The sequence below is a fragment of the Zalophus californianus genome, chromosome 5, assembly GCF_009762305.2.
Source record: "Zalophus californianus isolate mZalCal1 chromosome 5, mZalCal1.pri.v2, whole genome shotgun sequence".
Lineage (NCBI taxonomy): Eukaryota > Metazoa > Chordata > Mammalia > Carnivora > Otariidae > Zalophus > Zalophus californianus.
This window is the reverse complement of record NC_045599.1, coordinates 38,408,291-38,434,488: the sequence shown is the minus strand read 5'-3', so window position 1 is coordinate 38,434,488 and position 26,198 is coordinate 38,408,291. Positions and strand designations below refer to the sequence as shown.

General features: G+C 43.9%; 1 protein-coding gene across 3 annotated transcripts in view; it reads right to left on the bottom strand.

The window, feature by feature from the left end:
* Positions 1-26,198, bottom strand: part of SH3RF2 (SH3 domain containing ring finger 2) — a 133,745-nt gene that overhangs the window by 42,238 nt on the left and 65,309 nt on the right. The window lies entirely within an intron of this gene.

Genomic DNA, 26,198 nt, shown 5'->3' with positions numbered 1-26,198 from the left:
ATCTTTACAGTCATCTTCCATCCCTTCATTGTATCAACCCTTATTTTGTACATATATGTCTTTCTTCCTTTAAAATTTTAGGAGGCACTTTTTTCTAACAGACCAAAATACGCCCAAAATCTAGTGTGTGGCACTGATCTATGCACTAGCCTGATCATATTTGATCATATTCTGCTTTTTTTTGTATTGTTCTGTTTTTGTTTTATCTTTTTTTCTTCTCTTTCTTTTTTCTTTCTTTCCCTTTCTTTTCCCCTGGTTTCGTCTTTTCTGATTTGTATACAGTATATTTGCTGGGGACGTTGTCAACCTGTTAGCATTTTGTTCTCTCATTCATCTATTCTCCTCTGGACAAAATGACAAGACGAAAAATATCACCTCAGCAAAAAGAACAAGAGGTAGTACCGTCAGCCAGGGACCTACTCAATACGGACATTAGTACGATGTCGGACCTAGAGTTCAGACTCATGACTTTAAAGATACAGCTGGGCTTGAAAAAAGCGTGGAAGTTATTAGAGAAACCCTTTCTGGAGAAATAAAAGAACTAAAATCTAACCAAGTCGAAATCAAAAAGGCTATTGATGAGGTGCAATCAAAAATGGGGCACTAACTGCTAGGATAAATGAGGCAGAAGAGAGAATCAGCTATATAGAAGACCAAATGATGGAAAATAAAGAGGCTGAGAAAAAGAGAGATAAACAACTACAGGATCACGAGGGCAGAATTCAAGGGATAAGTGATAAGATAAGACGAAACAACATTAGAATAATTGGGATCCCAGAAGAAGAAGAAAGAGAGAGAGGGGCAGAAGGTATATTGGAGCAAATAATAGCAGGGAACTTCCCTAATGTGAGGAAGGAAAAAGGCATCAAAATCCAGGAGGCACAGAGAACCCCTCTCAAAATCAATAATAATAGGTCAACACCCCGACATCTAATGGTAAAACTTACGAGTCTCAGAGACAAAGAGAAAATCCTGAAAGCAGCTCGGGAGAAGAGATATGTAACCTACAATGGCAGAAATACTAGATTGGCAACAGACCTATCCACAGAGACCTGGCAGGCCAGAAAGGACTGGCAAGATATCTTCAGAGCACTAAACGAGAAAAATATGCAGCCAAGAATACTATATCCAGCTAGGCTGTCATTGAAAATAGAAGGAGGGATCAAAAGCTTCCAGGACAAACGAAAACTAAAGGAATTTGCAAACATGAAACCAGCCCTCCAAGAAATATTGAAAGGGGTCCTCTAAGCAAAGAGAGAGCCTAAAAGCAGCATAGATCAGAAAGGAACACAGACAATATACAGTAAGAGTCACCTTACAGGCAATATACAATGGCACTAAATTCATACCTTTCAATAGTTACCCTGAATGTAAATGGGCTAAATGCCCCAATCAAAAGACACAGGCTATCAGACTGGATTAAAAAACAAGACCCATCCATATGCTGTCTGCAAGAGACTCATTTTAGACCCAGAGACACCCCCAGATTGAAAGTGAGGGGGTGGAAAAGCATTTACCATGCTAATGGACACCAAAAGAAAGCTGGGGTGGCAATCCTTATATCAGACAAACTAGATTTTAAACCAAAGACTATAACAAGAGATGAGGAAGGACACTCTATCCTACTTAAAGGGTCTATCCAACAAGAAGATCTAACAATTATAAATATCTATGCCCCTAACATGGAAGCAGCCAATTATATAAGGCAATTAATAACAAAAGCGAAGAAACACATTGACAACAATACAATAATATGGGGGACTTTAACACCCCCCTGACTGAAATGGACAGATCATCTAAGCAAAAGATCAACAAGGAAATAAAGACTTTAAATGACACACTGGACCAAATGGACTTCACAGACATATTCAGAACATTCCATCCCAAAGCAATGGAATACACATTCTTCTCTAGTGCCCATGGAACATTCTCCAGAATTGATCACATCCTAGGTCACAAATCAGGTCTCAACTGGTACCAAAAGATTGGGATCATTCCCTGCATATTTTCAGACCACAATACTTTGAAACTAGAACTCAACCACAAGAGGAAAGTCGGAAAGAACTCACATACATGGAGGCTAAAGAGCATCCTACTAAAGAATGAATGGGTCAACCAGGAAATTAAAGAAGAATTTAAAAAAAGTCATGGAAACCAATGAAAATGAAAACACAACTGTTCAAAATCTTTGGGATACAGCAAAGGCGGTCCTGAGAGGAAAGTATATAGCAATACAAGCCTTTCTCAAGAAACAGGAAAGGTCTCAAAATATACAACCTAACCCTACACCTAAAGGAGCTGGAGAAAGAACAGCAAATAAAGCCTAAACACAGCAGGAGAAGAGAAATAATAAAGATCAGAGCAGAAATCAATGAACTAGAAACCAAAAGAACAGTAGAACAGATCAACAAAACTAGGAGCTGGTTCTTTGAAAGAATTAACAAGATTGATAAAACCCTGGCCAGACTTATCAAGAAGAAAAAAGAAATGACCCAAATCAACAAAATCATGAATGAAAGAGGAGAGATCACAACCCACACCAAAGAAATACAAACAATTCTAAGAACATATTATGAGCAACTCTATGCCAGCAAATTAGATAACCTGGAAGAAATGGGTGCATTCCTAGAGATGTATCAACTACCAAAATTGAACCAGGAAGAAATAGAAAACCTGAACAGACCTATGACCACTAAGGAAATTGAAGCAGTCATTCAAAATCTCCCAACAAACAAAAGCCCAGGGCCAGATGGCTTCCCAGGGGAATTCTATCAGACATTTAAAGAAGAATTAATACCTATTGTCCTGAAACTGTTCCAAAAAATAGAAATGGAAGGAAAACTTCCAAACTCATTTTATGAGGCCAGCATTACCTTGATCCCAAAACCAGACAAAGACCCCATCAAAAAGGAGAATTACAGACGAATATCCTTGATGAACATGGTTGCAAAAATTCTCACCAAAATACTAGCCAATAGGATCCAACAGTATATTAAAAGGATTATTCACCACGACCAAGTGGGATTTATCCCTGGGCTGCAAGGTTGGTTCAACATCCGCAAATCAATCAACGTGATACAATACATTAACAAAAGAAAGAACAAGAATCATATGATCCTCTCAATAGGTGCAGAAAAAGCATTTGACAAAGTACAGCATCCTTTCTTGATCAAAACTCTTCAGAGTATAGGGATAGAGGGTACATACCTCAATATCATAAAAGCCATCTGTGAAAAACCTACAGTGAATATCATTCTCAATGGGGAAAAGCTGAGAGCTTTCCCCTAAGGTCAGGAACGCGGCAGGGATGTCCACTATCACCACTGCTATTCAACATAGTATTAGAAGTCCTAGCCACAGCAGTCAGAGAACAAAAAGAAATCAAAGGCATCCAAATCGGCAAAGAGGAAGTCAAACTCTCACTCTTTGCAGATGATATGATACTGTATGTGTAAAACCCAAAAGACTCCACCCCAAAACTGCTAGAACTCATACAGGAATTCAGTAAAGTAGCAGGATATAAAATCAATGCACAGAAATCAGTGGCATTCCTATACACCAACAACAAGACAGAAGAGAGACAAATCAAGGAGTCGATCCCATTTACAATTGCACCCAAAACCATAAGATACCTAGGAATAAATCTAACCAAAGAGGCAAAGGATCTGTACTCAGAAAACTATAAAATACTCATGGAAGAAATTGAAGAAGACACAAAGAAATGGAAAAATGTTCCATGTTCCTGGATTGGAAGAAGATGTCTTTCATTGTGAAGATGTCAATGCTACCTAGAGCAATCTACACATTCAATGCAATCCCCCTCAAAATACCATCCACTTTTTTCAAAGAAATGGAACAAATAATCCTAAAATTTGTATGGAACCAGAAGAGACCCCGCATATCCAGAGGAATATTGAAAAAGAAAAGCAAAGCTGGCGGCATCACAATTCTGGACTTCCAGCTCTATTACAAAGCTGTCATCATCAAGACAGTATGGTACTGGCACAAAAACAGACACATAGATCAATGGAACAGAATCGAGAGCCCAGAAATGGACCCTGAACTCTATGGTCAACTTATCTTTGACAAAGCAGGAAAGAATGTCCAATGGCAAAAAGACAGTCTCTTCAACGAATGGTGTTGGGAAAATTGGACAGCCACATGCAGAAGAATGAAACTGGACCATTTCCTTACACCACACACAAAAATAGACTCCAAATGGTTGAAAGACCTAAACGTGAGACAGGAGTCCATCAAAATCCTAAAGGAGAACACAGGCAGCAGCCTCTTTGACCTCAGCCGCAGCAACTTCTTCCTAGAAACATCGCCAAAGGCAAGGGAAGCAAGGGCAAAAATGAACTATTGGGATTTCATCAAGATAAAAAGCTTTTGCATAGCAAAAGAAACAGTCCACAAAACCAAAAGACAACCGACAGAATGGGAGAAAATAGTTGCAAATAACATAACAGATAAAGGGCTGGTATCCAAAATCTATAAAGAACTTATCAAACTCAACACCCAAAGAACAAATAATCCAATCAAGAAATGGGCAGAAGACATGAACAGACATTTTTCCAAAGAAGACATCCAGATGGCTCAACATCGCTTGGCATCAGGGAAATCCAAATCAAAAGCTCAATTAGATACCACCTCACACCAGTCAGAATGGCTAAAATTAACAAGTCAGGAAACGACAGATGTTGGCAGTGATGCGGAGAAAGGGGAACCCTCCTACACTGTTGGTAGGAATGCAAGCTGGTGCAACCACTCTGGAAAACAGTATGGAGTTTCCTCAAACAGTTGAAAATAGAGCTACCATACGATCCAGCAATTGCACTTGCTGGGTATTTACCACAAAGATACAAATGTAGGGATCCGAAGGGGTACGTGCACCCCAATGTTTATAGCAGCAATGTCCACAATAGCCAAACTGTGGAAAGAGCCAAGATGTCCATCGACACATGAATGGATAAAGAAGAAGTGGTATATATACACAATGGAATATTATGCAGCCATCAAAAGGAATGAGATCTTGCCATTTGCAACAACGTGGATGGAACTGGAGGGTGTTATGCTGAGTGAAATAAGTCAATCAGAGAAAGACATGTATCATATGATCTCACTGATATGAGGAATTCTTAATCTCAGGAAACAAACTGAGGGTTGCTGGAGTGGTGGGGGGTGGGACGGATGGGGTGGCTGGGTGATAGACAATGGGGAGGTATGTGCTATGGTGAGCGCTGTGAATTGTGCAAGACTGTTGAATCACAGATCTGTACCTCTGAAACAAATAATGAACATACGTTAAGAAAAAAGAAAAAGAAGAAAATAGCAGGAGGGGAAGAATGAAGGGGAGTAAGTCGGACGGGGAGACGAACCATGAGAGACAATGGACTCTGAAAAACAAACTGAGGGTTCTAGAGGGGAGGAGGGTGGGGGGATGGGTTAGCCTGGTGATGGGTATTAAAGAGGGCACATTCTGCATGGAGCACTGGGTGTTATGCACAAACAATGAATCATGGAACACTACATCAAAAACTAAGGATGTAATATATGGTGATTAACATAACAATAAAAAAATTAAAAAAAATAAAAAGAATGGATATAGAATTTTTTCAAACATTTTTTTCTATAGGTATAGAAAAGGTCACATGGTTTTTCCCATTTAATCTGTTAATGTGATAAATTACATCAGTTAATTTTGGACAGTTAAATCAACCTTTCAATCTTAAGAAAAACCTACATTAATCATGATGTATCCTATTTTCATATGTTCCTGGGTTCGGTTTGCTACTACACACTTGAGGGTGTTGCATCTATGTTTAAGAGTGAGGTAGAGTTCAGATTTTCCTTTCTTACATTGTTTTCTGGTTTTGATATTAAGGATATATTAGCTCATGAAATGAGTTGGGGGATGTCTTCTTTTCCTTCTTTCTTTAGAAGAGCTTGCAAAGGGTGAAAGAATTCACCTATAAACCTGTCAGGATCTGAGTTTTCTTTGTGGGAAGAGTTAAAAAAAAAAACATTTATTTATTTATTTATTTATTTATTTATTTATGATTGAGAGAGAGAGAGAGAGAGAATGCAAGGATGGAGGGACAGAGGGAGAGAGAGAGAGAAAATCTCAAGCAGACTCTGTGCTGAGCTCGGAGCCCAATGTGGGCAGAACCCTGAGATGATGACCTGAGCTGAAACCAAGAGTCAGATGCTTAACTGACTGGGCTACCAGTGGGAAGATTCCAAATTTCTTTAATGGTTATAATACTATTCTAAAGGGTTGCCAACAGCTGTTTACCAGATGTAAAATGTTTTTCACTAATCCTGTTTGCTGAAGATACATTCCTGGTTAGTTCATTTTCCCGATGGCTTCTTTTGGGAGAAAAGATGATGCTTGGAATATCTGCATAGACGCTTGGAAATTCAGGCAACAGGGATCCCCATAATGTCAGTTCAAGGCCTTAGAGTCTCCAGAGTCCCACTCTTTCAGTCAAGAACAGCCCTACAGAACAGTCACGGACTGTGTGGATTTCTGTAATTCCATGAAACTCTAGGCGGCCATGGCTAAGAGGATGAACTTGCGGGCTGTCTGAAGTGAGTTTGAATTCTGGCACTGTGACCTACTGGCTGTGTGAAGCTTAGATTTAAATATTCTGAGTCATAGTTTCCTCATCTCTAAAAGGGGGTAGTAGACAGTCATAGCGACCTCCTAGAATTCTTGTGAGAATTCAGTCAGAACATGCATGCAAAGTACTTTGCACAATGTCTGGCTGATACGAAGTACCCAGTAAACCCTCACCGTTGTAACTATGATGAGATGGGAGACATACAGGACAGATTTATGAGAAGAGGATGGCGACAGGCCTATCTCACTGGGATGGATTTAAGAAGGAAATTTTCATTTTCTAGGACACAAGGGCCCCCACAATAGCCCAGATTCCCTTTGAGGAAGACTCAGTGATGGGAGACTGACCTTGTGTGTGGGACAGGAATTCAGGAGTCTCTTTCCTGACACTGGATCGGGCTAATCTCATGCACCCAAAGGATTCCAGAAAAGGGTAAGGTCTAGCATCCCTCTGTAGCCATGCTCCGCATTGGCTTCTTGGGACAAAGATGGAAATGCAACCCATGCCTCAAACCACAAAGACAAAAATCCTCTTCTCTAAGCTGGGTCCTTTGGTTGCGCACAGTGACCCTGGCCCCACCACTCCCCCTTCCATTTTCTACCTCATGCTTTCCTGAGCCTAGCAGACTGCTGCCTTGCAGGCAGGTTTTAGCACCAAAGCAGAGTCTGATGGGGTGCATACTAATAGGGCTTGTTCAAAGGCCAGGGTATACCCAAACCTTAATTATAACCCTTGCCCTCCTAGTCTTGAGAAGTAACTGCATGGCAATAATTATAATTAAATCCTCTCACTGGGCTTCATTAAAGTCCATAAAAAATTAAACAAGCAAAGTTCCTCTTAAATTTGCTGGGGGTCCTATCATGGCACTTATTCAAAGAAGATGCTTGTTATGCATCCACTAAGGACCAAGTGCCAAGCTAGGTCTTAAGGATTGGTGACAAAGGCCAGGGCTCACCAGGATGGTGCAGACGGTATGTATAAGAAATTTGTCTGTCCTACACCAGGGTCCTGCCCTCATATTTGCCAGACAAGAGCATCCCACAGAGGAGCAGTCTCTGAATATTTAGAAATTTAGAAATACTCCACTCACTTCTGATAGACTACATGTAGTTCTCAGAAAGTGGCTTTCTATGGTGAAGAGAGAAGGGCTTACAGTTCTTTCCTGAGCTAAGGAAAATGGACCCACAGGGAGAGCTGGATGGGGAGAGTAGCAGACCAAAAGCAGTCAGGAGACAAGATAGCATAATTGTGAGGAACTCTGGGTCTGCATTCAGATTTTCCCAGGTATGGCTCCCTACTTTGTTACTCTTTCATGGAGTAACCCCGGGCAAGCTATTGAACCTGCCCTCTCCTAAATTCCTTCATCTAGTTTAGGTGAGGTTTGGTGGCTTTTTCTCTAAGGACTTGGCAAATTTTATGGGTCTGACTTTGGGGGAGATAGCTGGAGAGGCAAACTGAAGTAGGACTGAGAATTAATTTTAAAAATCCCTTCTAAAGAATTTAGTGAGCCCAGAAATCAATGGACAATGTCCAATTCACTTGGCATCTTCAGAAAGTTCACTTCTTGCCATGTGTTTGTTGTCTCTTAACATTTTTTAACTTTCTCAAAGGATATCACTGCAACCACGGTGGACATTTTCATTTTTTAGAAAATTTTTTAAATATTTATTTATTTATTTATTTGGGAGAGAGGGCACGCTTGCTTGCGAGTGGGGGGAGGGGCAGAAGGAGAGGGGGAGAGAGAGAGAGAATCTCAAGCAGACTCCCCGCTGAGCACAGAGCCAGACATGGGGCTCAATTTTATGATCCTGAGATCATGACCTGAGCTGAAATCAAGAGTCAGAGGCTTAACCAGCTGAGCCACCCAGCCACCCCTCAATGGACAGTTTTAAAAAGAGCAAAAAGATAATTGCGCACTGCTCCACCACATTATCAAAGCAGTTGTCTTTGTTCCCTTTGAGTAAGTAAGTCCCCTCAATAAATGAAGGATTTATGATCTTAGAAAGTGTAGGATCTGGAAACCTCATAGACTGATAGCTTTTTCTGGTGGCAAGTCTGCCTTTCTCTTCTGCATTGCTATCATAGGAGACACTTGGGAAAACACCCCGTGCAGAGGCTAAGCCCTCTGATGTGGTTGGTCGTGTAACAATTTTTCCTTCTCATGGGATTGATAGCATGTGGCTACAAAGACCTTTCTAAAGACAGGCTCAGGGATGTACAATGAGTGAAAAAGACTTCTGACATTTCCCAAGCCAGTGCTTCTGGCCCCTTTCTGAATAGCATGCTTGTTGCCTTTGTGATTCTGCAGAAGAGAGAAGCTTCTTCTCCTGTGTCAAGTTAGATTTAAATAGTTTTGATTGGCTGCCACTGCAGACCACCATCCCCGCCCAGAGAGCCTCGCCTGTGGTACTCAGGAGGCTGAAGGCCGTTTGAGCAAGTACTCTGCTAGCTTTTCCCTTTGCTCAGTGAACCACTCACGCCCAGGGCCCCGTGCTGTTTGTACAATTGATGCATCTCCGCTTCGGGGCACTGCATTTGACAGCAAACAGAGAGTAAAGCCTTTCCAGGTGTTATGATACCTGCTAAAAAGGGATGAAGACACAGACTTGCATTCAGGATGGGATCCCTAATTTTGGCCTGTCCTTAGAACTAACTGTGAACGTATTATTTGTATCCCCAGGCTTTAGAACAATACCTCAGCACTCAGTGAAGAAGGCTGGTGTCTAAACCTTTCGGGGCAGCTGTGAAGAAACTCTCCGTCTTCCGGTTCTCTCTTCTGTTGGTGTTAAGAATTTGCTAACACCAAACAATCAAGGTCTATTTTTGGGAGAAGTTTTCCTTCTTGTTTTTTACCTTCCCTAGACGTCCCCTAACTCAGCCTCTTTTCCCAACAATGGTTTTCCACAAAGGGAGGGTGTCATTTCTCTCAAAAGAAGGCTATGTGCCATGCCCGTGGGTTTTGACTAGCAGACCTCCATTCACATTTGGAGAGCAATGGTTTGGGAATGTGTGATGCCTGCCACTCAGCAAGGGTACTGAGTGTTCTGATCCCTAGGTGAGGCAATGTGAGCGTGAGGTCGAAAAGAAGGCACAGTCCCCGCCCTTAAGGGGTGTATAATCTCACTGAGATAAAATGGGGAACACCCGAACAGATTTTGGAAATCACACAGCCACGAAGGCTAGTACTTACAGAATGCTTGCTGGGGGGCCCCCCATTCCTGAGCGCTCTGTTATCGCATATAATCCTCCCAACACACCAAAGGGCTAAATTCTATTATTATCATTACCATTCCCACTTTTACGGATGAGAAAGTCAAGGCAAAAATGTATTAAAGTCATTTTCCCAAGGCCATAGCGCCCGTAAGTAGGCTGAGCTGGGATTCAAACCAGAAGTCCTGATGTTAGGGGCGCCTGGCTGGCTCCGTTGGAAAAACCTGTGACTCTTGATCTCCGGGTTGTAAGTTCGAGCCCTATGCTGGGTGTAGAGATTACTTAAATAAATAAACCTAAAAAAATAAAAGTAAAATAAAGTAAAAATCCTGACTTGATAGCTGGCGCTCTTAGAGCTCCCTTCGGTATGCGAAAGCTGTGTGTGTATTTTGGAGGCTGGACCAGGTGACGCCGGCGGTAAAGGCGGGAGGGTTCTCAGGGTGCAGGAGTCGGGGAGGGCTGGAACCCTCACACAAGCCCTCGTTAGCTCCCTGTACCTCGGCTGCCAGGCCGAGTCAGGAAGGGTTTGTGCGGTTTCCCGGAACTCTGCAAAGATGTCTGAGAAGGGATTTCCCAGCCACAGAGGTTTTAGGCCATATGTTTACGGCTTTCCTGAGAAGCAGGCAGCAGGATGCCAGGCTGGGCTTCGGCTCCAACAGGACAGGACTGACCACATTGGGATGGTCAGAGGGCCACTGGCCAAAACAAAGATGTTACCACACCCAACGTCACTTTACCCCATCACAGGCCAGATGAGATGGCTGTCCCTTAGGTAATAATCACACTTTTTGTTTTTGTTTTTTTTAAAGTGCTGTGGCCTTGGGACTCAGGTTCCTACTAACTGTGTGAAATCCTGAATGAACAGTCCGAAGGCCCCTCCCCTTGGCTTTAGAATCCTAATGTGTGGGAGCTGGAAAGGACCCTGAAGATAATTTCCTTTCATTGCCTGAGCCTCAGAGAGGGGAAATGGTGTGCTGAAGGTCCCATGTGCCAGGTGGCAGGAGAGTTAGGTCAGGCCCACCGCTGGGAGAGGGAATCATGTCCTGGTAGCTGGTTCAAGTGGTTGGTTTACTTGTTTTCCAGACAGTGTTTCACTCATTCTCAACAAATATTTATTGAGATTTCCATGTGCCTGTTTCTGTCCTCATGGGGCTTACCTTCTAGTGAGGGAGCAGGCGAAACCACAAAAACACACAAAACTAAAAGCGAGAAAACAAAGTATGTACTATAGAGGAAACAGAGTAACTGCAGGGACCTGCTTTAGATAGGGTGCGTTCAATTCCACGTTTTCCTCCCTGGCTAGGATGACCCTGGGCATGAACTTCACCCCAAACCAACATGTTGCCCATCCCTTGCACCCGGAATTGTGCCTTTGGGGTAGGTCCTGCTCACCTGTAGCACATGGAAGAGACAGGGCTGAGGATGCATCAGCTGAAGGTGTATTTTTTTCCATATATGGGAGGGAAGCCACAGTCTCAGAGGCATGGCTGTCTGGCTCCAAGCCCAAGGGTGCAGGCGCTTTTGTCCTTCTGAAAGAAGCCTCAGACGCTAAAGCACTAAAGGATGGGCACACCCTCAGCAAGGGAGGGCATCGATGAAGTTCAAAATCCCATGGCTGGCAGGGCATGAACAAGCAAGGCAAAGTGACGAGATCAGCAGAACTTGGCAGTGACGCCCTGTATCCTCCTCATGTGGCATTTGTAGAGACCCCGTAGCCTGCACTCACTTGCTCACTCATAGATCCCACCTTCGTACATTCACTTATATTCTTACTTCTTTGTTTAATCTCTCATTTTTAGAAGAATTCCCTCAGTCATACACTCATTTATGTCTTCTTTCATCCAGCCCCTCAAGCTCTTAATCATTCATTAATTCATACATTTATTCAGTCTCTTGTTTATGTTTATTGACTCACACACATTGGCACACATACATTTGCTGGGTTTCACTCGCTTCCTCACTCACACATTCTACTAACATTTACCAAACACATCTCGTGTCAAGCTCAACTAGGCTTACCCTGGAGGGGTCAGAGGGCGTCCTGTCCTTATGGAGTTACTGGCCATAAGGCAGCTTTTAGGTAAATCCCAAAACGAGGTGTGAAATGACAGATGTGCACCTGGAGGCACAGATCAGTTATTGTGGGGGTTCAGGTGGTGCCCTCTCAGGCATCTGGGGACCCTTCTTCCCTGCAGTGCCAACGGTGACCAGACACATATGGTCTCACAAAGGCATTAAGGACCTCAGAAGTTGCTAGACCAGTGGGTATTTGCATTTTAGAGGAGGCGAGACTGAGCGATGTTTTAGCCCAGGGGTCGGTAAACATTCTCTGGTAAAGGGTCAGATAGTAAATATTTCAGGCTTTGTGGATCTCTGTCACAGCTACTCATTGCTGCCACAGATAAAACATAAAAGAGCATGGCTGTGCGCCAACAAACCTTTAGTTTGGGACATTGAAAATGGAGTTTCATAGAATTTCTACATGTCACGGAGTATTCTTCTTCTTTTGATTTCCCCCCACTTAGACCTATAAATAGGGGGTACCTGGCTAGCTCAGTTGGTGGAGCATGTGACTCTTGATCTTGGGGTTGTGGGTTTGAGCCCCATGTTGGGTGTAGAGATTACTTAAAAAATAAAATCTTAACAAAAAAATAACACTGTAAATACCATTCTTAGATTATGGGCCGTACAAAATCAGGCTATGGGCCGCATTTGGACTGTGGGCTGTAGTTTGCCAATCTCAGTTTAGCTCAAAGAAATGAATGAACCATGGCTAGGTGCCAGGTGGTAGAAACAGTTTGGGGTGGATAGTCCTTCTCCCCATGGTGGCCTTCTCTCCTCACGTAGAGTGATGAAAGCCCAGCAAGCATGTCATGCCAGGCAGAGGGAGTGTGACTTTGAAAGGCAGTCTCTGACCTCGTTAATGTTCCTGCGCACTTGAAACTGATGCAGGAGAATGACTGAACCTGAGCTCTCTCCCTGACCCAGTATGTGCTAGTTCACATGTTTAGGGGTTGCCTCCCAGTGCTTGCCCAGGACTTGGCACATAAGAGGGACTCAGTAAATCTTTGTGGCAGGCACGCCATGCTTGTGAATAGGACCACAAAGGCAGTGAGCCTTCTGTAATCTGTGCCAGCTCAGGTCAAGACAAAGGTGGTGGGGAAAGGCCTACCGGCAGAGTTAGGGAGCCTGATCTGAGCCTAGCTGGTTGGGAATGATTTGTTGAAGTTTCTGACTCTGCCCTCTGTGTCCTCAGGGTTGCCCCAGACTCAGCCGTGAGAAAGCACATCTTCCCTAGCCGAAGTGTCTGGAAACAGACAAACTGGTGTTTGCAATATTCTTTGCATATGTAAGCAGGTTTCATTATGCATCTAGTTGTGCAATTTTCCACCACGGCTTGATTGTTTTGGAGTGGGAAGAGAGGATGAAGGATGGATATTGTATCTCCCAAATTTTGTGCTTTGAAATATTATAAACATTTTTTTCTCTAAAAGAAAATGGCCTATTTCCTTGTTAAGTTTCCCTTTTCTATTTTGAGAACACTGTTCCTCATCAAAAATAAAATTCATGAAGCATTAACAAAGGGTTTCAATAGGGGCCCATATCTAGCTTTTCCATGGGAATCATCTAAGAACATGCCCCTTCTGTAGAAATCCTCATCTCTGAAGAATTGTTTTTCAGCATGAGCAGAAAAGCTATAGCACAGTTGCGTGTACTATCCTTGAGAAGGGATATAGCACAGTTGCTTATTTGCTGAATAAACCCAGATGTACCCCTAGCCTAGTGTAGTCCCCAGATCATGCCAGAGAGGAAGATACAGAATCACTGAATCTTGGATTATGGGCTTGTACATGGATGGCAAACTCATGGCATTTCCTATTCCTGGGTCCATAACAGATACTGCTAGTCAATCCCATCCTTCTTCCCAACCAAGCCTGGTTCCTGCCCCAGAATCACTCCTAAATTAAGTCAGCATGTGAGAAGCCCCACTCTAGCAGCTTGGGTGGGCAAAGAGCACGGGCTTGGAGGAGAGTCAAACCCAGGTCTGACCCAACCCTGAGATGTAATTGCTGAGGAGCTTTGAATTAGTTCCTTAGCCTCTCTGAGTCTCAGTTCTTCAAACGAAAATGGAAATAATAACATCTCTTCACAATATCCAGAGGCCAAGATGTATGTAAGACCCTGGCACCGGGTCTGGCACCTGCTACCCACACCATAAAATTAGCTTCTTTCCTTTTCAGTTGAGCAGCGTGGCAAGGGGACCTGTTCCAACAATCTACGCAACATACAGATCCCTCCCATTGCTCCAGCCAGGGACACCTTAATCTCTGTTTGCACATTCCAGTGACGGCCCTGGCACATCTACCCGTCCCACATTTGGAAAGTTCCAGGTTTCTCCAAGGCCCTTATATTGTTGGCCTGTGTTCAGAAAGAGGGGTCTGCTGTGGCGACCCAGAAGGGGCATTTAACTCACACACGTCTGATGTTAGCTGCCATTTATTGTGCACTGACTCTGTGCCAGGCCCTGGCTATGTCCTTTACCTCACTTGTTACCAGCTGGGGCTGATCTCAACCCTGGGGACCATTTGACAATGTCTGGAAACGTTTTTCTTGCCACAGCTGAGTGGTGGGTGCTGCCGGCATCCAGTGGGCAGAGACCAGGGATGCTGCTCAACCCCCGACAGTGCACAGGTCCCTCCCACAACAAGGAATTACCTGGCCCAAAATGTCCACCGTGCTGAGGCTGAGCTATCCTGTTTGTGAATATCTCACTCAGGGCTCTAACACGTCTATGTGAAAGGCGCTATCAGTTTTACCACTTTAAGATGCAGAAACTTGAGGCCTTGCATTGTTGAGCCACATGGCCAAGGTCATTGTGCCCTTAAGGGATATCATTGCCCCACATTTTGCTCTCTGCTGTCCTCCTCATGTCCAACTGTTGCCCTGCACACCGTGCTTTCTCTTGCCCTTCTATTATATGTTGCTGGTTCTGTGAGGGCAGAGAGCGCGAGGGAGCGTGCCTGCACATGTGTTGCGGGCGTGCTGGCCTCGGCCACCAATTACCCCTGCTTCTGGCTTCCAGAGCTGAAGAGTTTGTGCTCAAATGTCCGAGGTGCAAGCCTGGCTGCTCCCTCTTTCAGCTGGGCAGGGCTGGGCCTCTGGAGTGGCTCACCTGCCAGGATTAATTGGGCGAAGTGATGATGTCAAGTTTAACTTCTCGCTGGAGAAATGCTGACTCGAGGAAGCAAGCGGAGCAGCAGGGCTCATTACCGAACCTGCTGTGGTCACCAGAAACCAGCGAGGCTTCTCCCCAGAGGACCTCGGGGAGCTTGGGCCGGGCAGGGAGCCGAGGAGGACAGGTGTGGCCACGCACCAGGAGTGCTGGCATTTGCCCCCTGACTTCTGGAGAAAGGGAACTGGGCTGCCGGGGCTGAGGTGAGGTGCTTGTGGGGCCTTGCTTCACCTGTTTGTTTTCTCGTGAGCTCCATGCCCACTGCGGGGCTTGGACTCACGACCCCGAGATCAAGGGTCACACACTCTGCTGACGGAGCTGGCTAGGCGCCCTGCTTCACCTGCTACTTTAACCTGGCTGCCTCTGTCATCCTTCAGTCTCGCTCTGAAGATCACTGCCTCTGACCTTGCAGATGAGGGGGGCCCTCCCTCACAAACTCCCTTCAGTCCCCATCCTTCACTCACAGCACCTCACACATTCACGGTCTTGTAAGCAAGTACGCACCGTACTTGGTGTCCCACTGGTCTTCCCTGCTAGCCTGCAGGTTCGTTAAGAATAGGGACCGTGTCTGTCTTGCCCACCGTATCGTGTGTGCCTGGTGCATGGGAGGCACCCAGAAATTCTTTGTTGGCTGCTTCACTGATGGGCTGTGAGCAGTTTGGGCAACGACCCAGGTGAGGATGGGGCTCACAGAAAAAGCTGAAAGGTACATGCAGAAGATGGTGGACAGACAGCCCTGCCTCAATCTCCACCCTGGTCTCTTTTGTCCAAAGCCTTTCTTCCTGGAGTCATTTTTGGTTTCCCCTCCCATGGGTTCCCCTTGGGATTACAGGGTCTGAGCTGAGCATGTACAACTGCCCCAGGGGCCCCCTAGATATAAGCCAAAAGTCAGTCCCTTCTCTTCTTCTGAAATTGTCACTGCTTATCAAGGGAGCAAAGGGGCTTTTGGAAGCCTCTGTGCTGCGAGGCAGGCTCCAACAGATCATCCTCTGAAGTATGTGGCTCGTGAATGTCATTCTCAGCGAGGCCCGGGGATGGGGGATGGTTGCAGCTTCCTGACTTGACCTAGCATTAATAACAGAGGGAACGTTTATTGAGCTATTTACCACTGCCAAACCCTGGCCAGTATCTCATATACATGTACTGCCTTGTTTTATCCTCATAGCGATCTTACGAGGTTAGAAAAAAATTACCATGAGTTCCATTTCACGGCTAGAACAATTGAGGCCCAGAGAGATTATGTAACTTGCCCAATGTTATAGTGCTCAGTAAGAGGCAGAGTGAGAGTTTCATCCCGGATCTGGAGGTCCCCAAAGCCCACATTTTCTCACCATAGTGCCCGGGCTAAGAAACATTGCTAGAAAGCTCTGCCTCAGAGAAGTCTACCTGACACCTGCTGGGGCTGAGAAAGCTTTGTAGTAGGCAGAAAGGACGCAGGTCTCTTGTGTGATGGCGTGCTTGAGCACAAGGAGGGATCACAACAGTGACCATCATGAACTAAATAGAGGAACAGGTTTTCATGGTGTTACCTAGCTTCCAAATGCGCTCTTGACGAATTAAGCAACATAATACTCTGCCAGATGAGTTTTGTTATTTCACCCAGGAAACAAGGAAGCTGGGATCTGGAGAGGCAAAATGCCTCACCCAAGGCCATGCAGCTGATGTGTGGGAGCACTCAGATCGGATTCTCTGTGGCCTAACTGGGCCGTGATGGCACCTCCAGTGATGATGGCACCTGTCTTATGCTAGTAATGGCTACCGCCACCTGGGACTGGTAGGACCCAAGGGTGAGACATTAAATGATATATGATTCTGTCCTAATTCTGTCATAAATTGCAATTATTTCACTTAAGTGTTTTTTGGAAGACCTTGAGTCTGTCATAGAAGTACCTTTTTTCTGCCAGTTTTCTTATGTATAAAATAAGACAAGATCACCCCCATATCTGCTAGTAGTTGTGAAAAATACACCTTAGGAAATTCAGCTCAAAAGGGACATCTAGATTTTTGAAGATGTTTGGCTCATTGCCTGCTTTAAGTCAGGGGTTCTCTTCAGTCACACAAATGATGCTATAGTCTCAAAGGTCTGCTTGGAGGAAAGAAGGTAGTAGCAATGGCTATAGGTAGTTGCAATGACTCTGCATGGAAGGACCTACCCATTTTGCAGATGAGGACACCACGGCTCAATGGGGTATGGTACTCAGTTCAATGTCACTTAGGTATTAGATGGCAAAGCTATGGCATGAAGCTTTGCCTGACTCAAAGCCTTTTTGTTTATACTAAGCTGCCTTCCTCTATAGGGAAGATAAAAACCAAACCAAAACCTAACAGTAATAGGTTCCATAGGCTCCTTCAGTATTCATTATATTCACATATTCATTTTCTCACAATCTATGTGATGGGAGAGACTTCTCCTTGGAACTCATGAAATCCTTCGTGTTCTGATTTATGTTCTGTTCCTCTTCTGGACCCAGGAATATAAAACCAAAGTTTTATACTCAGGTATACGAACCCAAGTTTGAGAAAATAAAATCAACACTCATTCCCACATTAATCCTTTCTTTTCCAGGCTGAACAGACCTAGGTCTTTTCTCCTGGTCTTAGCCCAGGGGTGTGAAGCAGACCTCAGGAGGGGCGGGAGGGTGAGCCCGTGGCTGAAGAGACCAGGATGCTGAGGCTGGCCTGAGGGCGTGGTAAGGACGTAAACAAGAAGACTGGCACAAGCAGGCAGGGGGAGATTAGCCCAGCTGGCAGCGGCCAGTGGAAAAAGGGTAGTGGCAGTTCAGTGACGGCAAACACGTCAAGAGAGAAGGTGGTGAGAAATGAGTCTTGTCTTTGAGCTAGGGAAATGCCCAGGAACAAACAAGGAAGAGAGAGAGAGAGAAACAGAGAGAGACAGAGGGATATAGTGGTTGAGGGGGGAACTTCGGATTGCTCAATATATGCTGAGCACCTATGATAGACAGGTTTGGAAATCTGTGAAATAATGTAGGTACGACTCACAGTATAGCATCTTACACATAATCAGCCCTCAGAAAGTAGGAGTCAGTCTTGTAGAATTGCAGCTTAAAACAATTTAGGAAGAATGACAGATTTGGAATGTCACCATTTGCAACCCCAAATGAATGTTCATGAATGGCACCTCAAACCATTAGGTGAAATGCTGATGGGGAATCGATTTTAATGCAAAGTGAGAGACATTCTTTTTACATGTAAAAGAATGAATTTGGATCCCTACCTCACAACATATACAAAAACTGACTCCAAGTGCATCATACCTAAATGTAAAACTAGAAAACTCTTAGATGAAAATGTAGGGTAAATCCTGGTGAACTTGGATTAGGCAATGGATTCTTAGATATGGCACCAAAAGTACAAGCAACGATGGAAAGAATAGATGAATTGGACATTATCGTTAATTAAAACTTTTGTGCTTCAAAGGACACCCCCAGGAACATGAAAAAGCAACCAAAGAATAGGAAATAAATTGTACAAGTCATATATCTGATAAGGGACATGCACCTGGCATATATATACATGAGTAGAGAATTCTTAAACTCAGTAATAAGATAAATGACCCAATTAAAAGATACAGCAAAGAATATGAATAGACAGTTCTCTAAAGAATATGCATATCCGTTAAACACACGAACAGACGCTTAGCCATCAAGGAAATGCAAATCAAAACCACAATGGATACCACTTCATACCTATTAAGATGGCTATAATAAAAAAGACAGATAATAAAATAAGTGTTGGTGAAGATGTAGAGAAATTGGAACCCTCATAAACTATTGGTGAGAGTATAAAATGGTGCAATCATTTGGGAAAATAGTTGGCAGTTCCTCAAACAGTTAGACATAAAGTTACCATATGATCTAGTAATTCCACTCCTAGTTATATAACCATATGAAAACATGTGCCCACACAAAAATCTGTACACAAGTGTTCACAGCAGGATTGTTTATAATACTAAAAAGTGAAAAAACCCCAGATGTCCATCAACTGATGAATGGATAAACAAAATGTGGTATATCCACACAATATTCTACACAATGGAATGTTATCAACCATAAAAAGAAATGAAGTATTGACACCTGCTACAACAGATGAGCTTTGAAACATAATGCCAAGTGAAAGAAGCTAGCCACAAGCAACCAAATACTGTGTGATTCCGCTTATATAAAATGAGCAGAACAGGCAAACCTATAGAGACAGAAAGTAAATGAGTGTTGCCTAGGGCTGAGTTGGGTGGTGGAAGGAAATGGGGAGCTAGGGGTTGATGGCTAAGAGGTGTGGGGTTTCTTTTTGGAATAAAGAAAATGTTTTAAATTATGGTAATGGATGCACAGCTCTATGAATATATTATTAAAAGCCAATGAATTGTGCACTTAAACAAGACAAAAACCAAAAAAAGAAGTACTTAGCGCTATCTATGAAGCATTCTTGCCAAAGTCAAGCCTGAAGCTGATTAAGCCTCTAGACCTAAATACCAGTTTACAGAAAGCACAGGAGAGAGGAATGTGTTAAACACTGCTGTGAAGATGCAATTGGCAATACCCAGAATGCAAAGATCCAACAAGACAAACTACCTGGCTTCTTCAACACATGCATGGCTAAGGACAAAACAAGGAGAGAGAGGGAACTTGGGAATAAAAGAAATCTAAGAGACGTATCAACCCAACACAAAGTGTTTACCTCATTTGGATGCCATATAAACAAATCAAGTGTAAAAAAAATTTATAAGGCAAATATGGACATTTGAACACTGGCTGAATATTTAATGTTTTTAGGAAATCACTGCCCACACGTGATGTAACGAGCACTGGGTATGATATAAGACTGATGAATCACTGAACTCCTCTGAAACTAATAATACATTATATGTTAATTAAATGAATTTAAATACAAAAAAAAAGAAACACTGCCCATTTTCTAATGTGTGATAATGGTATCCTGGTGATGTTAAACTCTTAGAAAAAAATACTAAAATTTGTAAAGATTTTAGTGTGGATGAATGTCTAAGCTCTGCTTCAAAATAACCCAGCTGGGGAGCAGGCTCATGAGTGGGGCTATAACTGAAGTCAGACTGGCCCGTGAGTGGATAATCGCTGATACTTGGTGTTGTGTACACGAGGGTTCATTTTACTCTTCTTTCTACTTTTACATATGTTTAAAATTTTCCATTACAAAAAATTCAAAAACATGTACAGCATAGTGACTGAAGAGAAATCTAGCAACTGACGTCTAAGAAATTTTGACTTAAAAAATATTTTATAATAACAATAATCAAAGTGCTAGCCAAGTACTTTACATCCGCGTTACCTCTTCGGATTTTCCCAACAATCATTCGAGGTAGAGGTTACTCCTGTTCCTGATGGAACCCTAAGCTCAGAGTGGCTACTGACTCACCCCAAGTTTCACCACTGAGATGAGGAAGGGGTGTCTGGGTCCAAGGCCAGAGGGGTTTCTCCTGTACAAAACACCTTCTCTCCAAGCTCGTGATAGCTCTTGACCCAGGGGGGTCTGGTGGAGTAGGGGGCGGCAAGACGTGCTGTGGTCCTACCCTGTGTCCTTTCTTGTTGTCAGGTGTCCTCCAGGGAACTCGTGCTCAGGCATTACTGATAATTCATGAGAAGTTTAAGGGGCTGTCTCCAGCCAGGGGTACACACTTGAAAATTTAACAAACACATTTCAAGCACCTAGTAGGCTCCACAGAAGGCACTTTGGGGCAGATGACAATGACATGGAACAAAACGGTTTGAGCGGACAGCTATCCCCTGAATGGAGCCTTCCCACTTTTCTAGCCACAGCTCTCTGGGATCACCCCAGTCAGTTCAAGAGTGCTTTGATAACTTCATTTATGAGGAGGGATTTGCTGAATGAAAACTGGCAAGATGGAAAATTTATATTGGGAGATATTAACATAAGACTATAAGCACAGAATAAATCTATTTCCGTAAATTAACTTAGGAGGGTTACTAGAATCTTAAGCATAAATTAGTACTGAGACTATTTCTAAAGAAAGAAATTAACCTTTTTTTTAAAAGATTTTATTTATTTATTTGACACAGAGAAAGAGAGACAGCAAGAGAGGGAACCTGAGCCGTAGGCAGACGCTTAACGACTGAGCCACTCAGGTGCCCCAACCTTTTTTTTCTTAAAGATATTATTTATTTATTTGAGAGAGAGAGAGAGTGAGAGAGAAAGCACGAGCAGGGGGGAGAAGGAGAAGCAGACGCCCCGCCGAGCAGGGAGCCCGACGTGGGGCTCCATCCCAGGACCCTGGGATCATGACCTGAGCCGAAGGCACTCAACCAACTGAGCCACCCAGGTGCCCAGGAAAAAACGTATCTTAATACTAAGTAAAAAAACATCTCTCACGGCAGTCCTGAGTACCATAAAGTCAGTCTGAGAAACTCCCATGAAAGAGAGAAAGGGAACAGATCTGGACTTAGAGTTCAAGCTCGTAGAAGTTACTTTATTCAGATGCAGGATTCAAATATAGGATTGAAAGGAAAGTCAGCCTTACAGACTTCAGAATTCCCCAAGGTCTGTGACAGCTCATCTTCCCAGGAGCCCGGGAAGGATGCTTGGACTCGTCATTATCATCCTGGGATGGGACGGAGGAGGCATGGGGGAGGGAATCACATTCCTATCCTGACTTCTGTGACCGGCCATTTTCCTCTCTGTCTTATCTCTTCTGTTTTCTGGGTAATCAGAAGAAGGGATGGGGATTGGTAATTATTTTAAAAAGTCAGAGGTCTCTGACTTTGTTTTTCATTCTTGAGGCAAAAAGTGTTATTAGAAACCTTTACTGGGGTTTTGGAAAGTCAGCGGTAACATAAATGAACAAAACACCACCCCGCCCTTAGGAAGTATTCAGGCCTGGTGAGCATGGTGATAAGATACATGTGCAGTACTGATGGTGCAAAGAATGTTATAACTCTAGGATACACAACATGCTGTGAACACAGGGGGAGATATTAATTCTGCCAGGAGAACTGGCAAGAAGTTCCTTGAAGAAATGGTGTGCATATGGGCCTTTGGTATGTGGATGTGATTGTGACAGGTAAATGCACCAAAAATAAATTCCAAGAGAAATAGCCTTTAATTTAATCAACAAACATTTGTTCATTGCCCATAATAATGCAGGCACTATGCCGGGCACAAGGACAAAAAGCAGAGAGGTGGACAAAAAGCAGAGTGTGTGCACACTTGTGTGTGTATATGTGTGTGTGTGCAGTGGGTGTGGGGGTCTGGGAGTGCTGGAAGGGGGATTGTAGCCAGACCATGGAGGGTCTAGAAGGCCTAAGTTAAAGGATTTGGGGAAGAGAGCATAGGTTTGCCCTCGAGTCCTGGCTCTGTTTCTCACTTTGAGACTTCAGGCAAGTTACCTAACCTTTCTGTCCCCGGGTTTTCCTAGTTGGTAAAATGGGCATACAAGCACTACCCTGAACAGTTGTGAGGATAGTCAGAATGTCTGCAAATCAGCATTATGATTTCTGACTTTCCGTGGCCACTCAATAAACAGCAGGTATTACTTCTTCTGTGGTCTATAGGGAATGACTGGCAGTTTGGGCAAGAAAAGCAGCTGAAATGGATTTGGGTTTTCCAAGAAGCTGTGATAGAGGCTATGACTGGAAGAATGGGCGGGGGTAAAGGGGTGGGTGGGCTGAGGTGTGGTGATTGAGTCTGAGCTCCGGGAGCCCAGGGAGGAGGCCGAAACAATGGTCTAGGCAAGAGATGAGAACCCAAACGAAGGCACTGGGATGGAATGGACAGAAGCTGTGTAACTATTCAGGGGGCAGAATGAGCCTGCTGACTAACCGGGTGTAAGAGGTGAGGGAAGGAGAAAACTCTGGAATGACGATAGGCTTTCTAGTGATCCAGCAGTTCCACTAACCTGGACCTGTGGTACAGGAAGAGGGGCAGGCTGAAGAGGGGGGTTGGGGGACAGGTAGTGGTGGGGGAGGGGAGCCATGGGGGGTATGCTGAGGGACCAGAACCTCGTAGGAAGCCCGGTGTTAGAGAAAACAAGAATGCCTCATTGTTCTGTGAATGTGGGAGGAATGGGGCAGGCAGCCTCCACATCGTGAACAGTGAATTTCAGAATCCCTAGGGTGGGCCTGGCAATTGTGACTTCCCCTGCTGAAGGATTTTTTTCTAACTTGAGTCCCGTGCAGTTGACTTTCTCCTTCTAAGGCATCCCTTCTCAGTGCAGACCTAGAGATCATCTTCAGAACTCTCCCAAAGGCCAACTCTTTGGGTTCCAATCCTCCTGCTTAACCTCCTCCACCACCGTTTCCCAGAGAACCTACTCAGCCTCTTCAGGTCTAATCCTGAATTGTTGTCAAGTACAGTCGTGTTTAGTGCAAAGTTCATCCTTGAGGTCATTTCCTGATGTTCTAGCCAAATGTGTCAGGTGGTTTCCCACAGGTGAGAAGACACGACAACAGGAAAACAAAATTCCTTGCTCTGGCCTCTCTTTTCATACACTTCTGTGAACATAAAATGGGTATCACTTATCATACATGGAAGATAACCCATCAGACAATATGATAAAAATGTTCAGTGTTACTCAGTTCAGAGATGGGCAATAGCTTGCCTCAAGCCCTGGCCCTCAGGCCTTGCTCTTTCCTCCTTCCAGAGGCTGATTATTGGCAAGTGCCAGCACCAAAGTGGGACCTTCCTAATATCAACCAGGGGCTTGGGGAAAATTGGAAAAGGAATAGCTTTCTCAGTCTATAGGTCTGTGTTGTTACACAATGAGTCTCTGTACTGCTAGAGTCAATGCGGGTACCAGCAGGCCCTTGTCCCATGTTAGGAAGCCCTAACTCCACCGCAGTCAGTCATTTTTTTGTGTCCCTGCTAGATTGGGAGTTCCTTGATGACGACAGCTTGCTCGTGGTGCCTTCAGCAGCATATGTGATGGTTGGACACAGCTGATAGTTCGTAAAGGAACAAAGTGATAGTAAATGAAAACCTTCAGGTGTAAAAGACTTGGGACAAATTCTTTACTGGAGAATGGGGTGGCTGGGGGGGACAACGCTGGAGTGCCTGGGAGTCTAAAGGGAGTCTGGTGAAGAGTCTGAGAGGAGGGGGGCTACAGACATCCAAGATGAACCACACTGACATCCTAATAGCGTTGCCTGATGACGTCTCTGTTGATGGCACAGTGCAGTGACAAGAGTGTATGTTCTAGAATCAGACAATTCTAGGGTTAATCCAGACTCTCACTGTTTACTAATTGCATGAACTATGACCATATTATTTTGGGGGGACATTAATTGCCTTGCTGTAAAGTGGTGATAATACCTCCCCTACAAAGGCTCTTACCATCTTTTGGGAGAGAGGGCAGGATTTAGGAGACCAGCAGTGAATGAAGACTTTGCTATCAGGGGATATCATCCTATCCATTTCTCTATCATCAATCATATTAGTCGCAGTAAGTGTTCAAGGTTATTGCCGCTGTTCTTGTTGTGTTGGTAGTAGAATCCCCAGTACTCACTATGGTCATTAGCACACTGTAAGCACCCAACAGATGTTTATTGGTTGAAAGAGTTACGCTGACCTGTGTGAACTTTCTACAGGAAACGATTCCTCCTCCAGTTTTCCCTGTCTGAGTATATGTCACCACCATCTGCCCTTAAAGTGATGTTTAAGTCAAGAGTCTTGATTCCTTGACTTGCAGTGCCTTACTAGGACTAGGCACTGTGCAGGGTGGTGGGATGGGGAAGGTAAGGGAAGCTTGAAAGGATGTTAGAGAGAAAAGGAAGCAAAAGAACTTGTCATTTGCTCAATTTTTTACTTTTTTTAGCTGTAGCTTATAAGTGAAGCCTTAATGTTTTTTACAACACCTGGGCAAACATGTAGAAATACTTATAATCCACAGCCATCTGAATCGAGAGAGGCTATCAGTACTGTGCATAGGTTCCCTGGGAACAGGCTATGCAAATGCCCTACTTTGGAATTCTCACCATCTGTGAAAACTAGGAAGAAACATTATTTATTTATTTATTTTTTTTATTAAAAAATTTTTTTGGGGGGGGGATACTCTTTATTTTAAATCCCACTAGGATTCTCTACTCTGGTCCAGCCTCTCTGTGGATGAGGTAAATGACTGGAAAGAAGAATTATAAAGGCACATGAAAAGTGACTCTTGGCTAAATCTTTTGGGAAACCAACTTACAGCTGAGTGAGTCTGCTTATAACTACTGAGTGTGGGCTGTACTTTCTATATCTATCTCTCTCTATAAAAAAATGGCTTCAGAAAAATTCAGTTAGTCTTTGGCTTAGTTGTAAGTCACTAGGGCCCTCATTTGAGAGAGAGAGAGAGAGGGAGAGAGAGAGAGTGTGTGTGTGTGTGTGTGTGTGTGTGTGTGTGTGTGTGTGGTGGAGGGAGAATTTTGGGCACAAAGCGTGTGCATACTTGTAAAAAAGCATTTGGAATGTGTGTGTAGGAAGGAGACTTTATGGTTCTTTATGTAAGGAGCGAGTACGTGGAGGGGAAGATGTATTTGTGTGTGTGCCTGTGTGTGTGTGTGTGTGTGTGTGTGTGTGAGTGTATGTTGTGCAGGTGGTGGGCTGAAGTACATGAGCAGCCAGCCTCTTAGAGATCCAGACAGTGGTGTAAGATATAAAATGTCGTAGATGGAGACTATTTTCGTTTCAGACCAGCACACGGGTCTTTGAGAAGCCCTTGACTTTCTCCTCCTCCTTGTCTTGTTAAAGAAGGATTAGAGTCCAATTAAGTCCTTTAATCCCAAGGTAGAGATTCATGTTTTAAAACAAGATTTACAGCTTCAAAAAAAAATACATCAGTGCAAGTTGAAGTTTGTCCTTTCAAGTTGCCACCTGCATGGTTCCAAAGAGTGTTTTCAACAGAATCCCCAACATGCAGTTGTTCTTAATTACTTTGCCTCATACCTCCAGTCCTTCATCTTTCAAAGTACCCTTCAACCTAAATAGCCACATGCTGTTAGAAGTACTTCTGCTTCTGGATTGCCACAATCGCCACTTGGCTTATCTCCCTTCAGGTGGCAATTCAGTGTTTGGGCTTAATAATAATAGTATTAAGAGCTAGTGCTCATTGGGTGTTCAGTTATGTGCCAGGCATTGTGCTAAGCACTTTG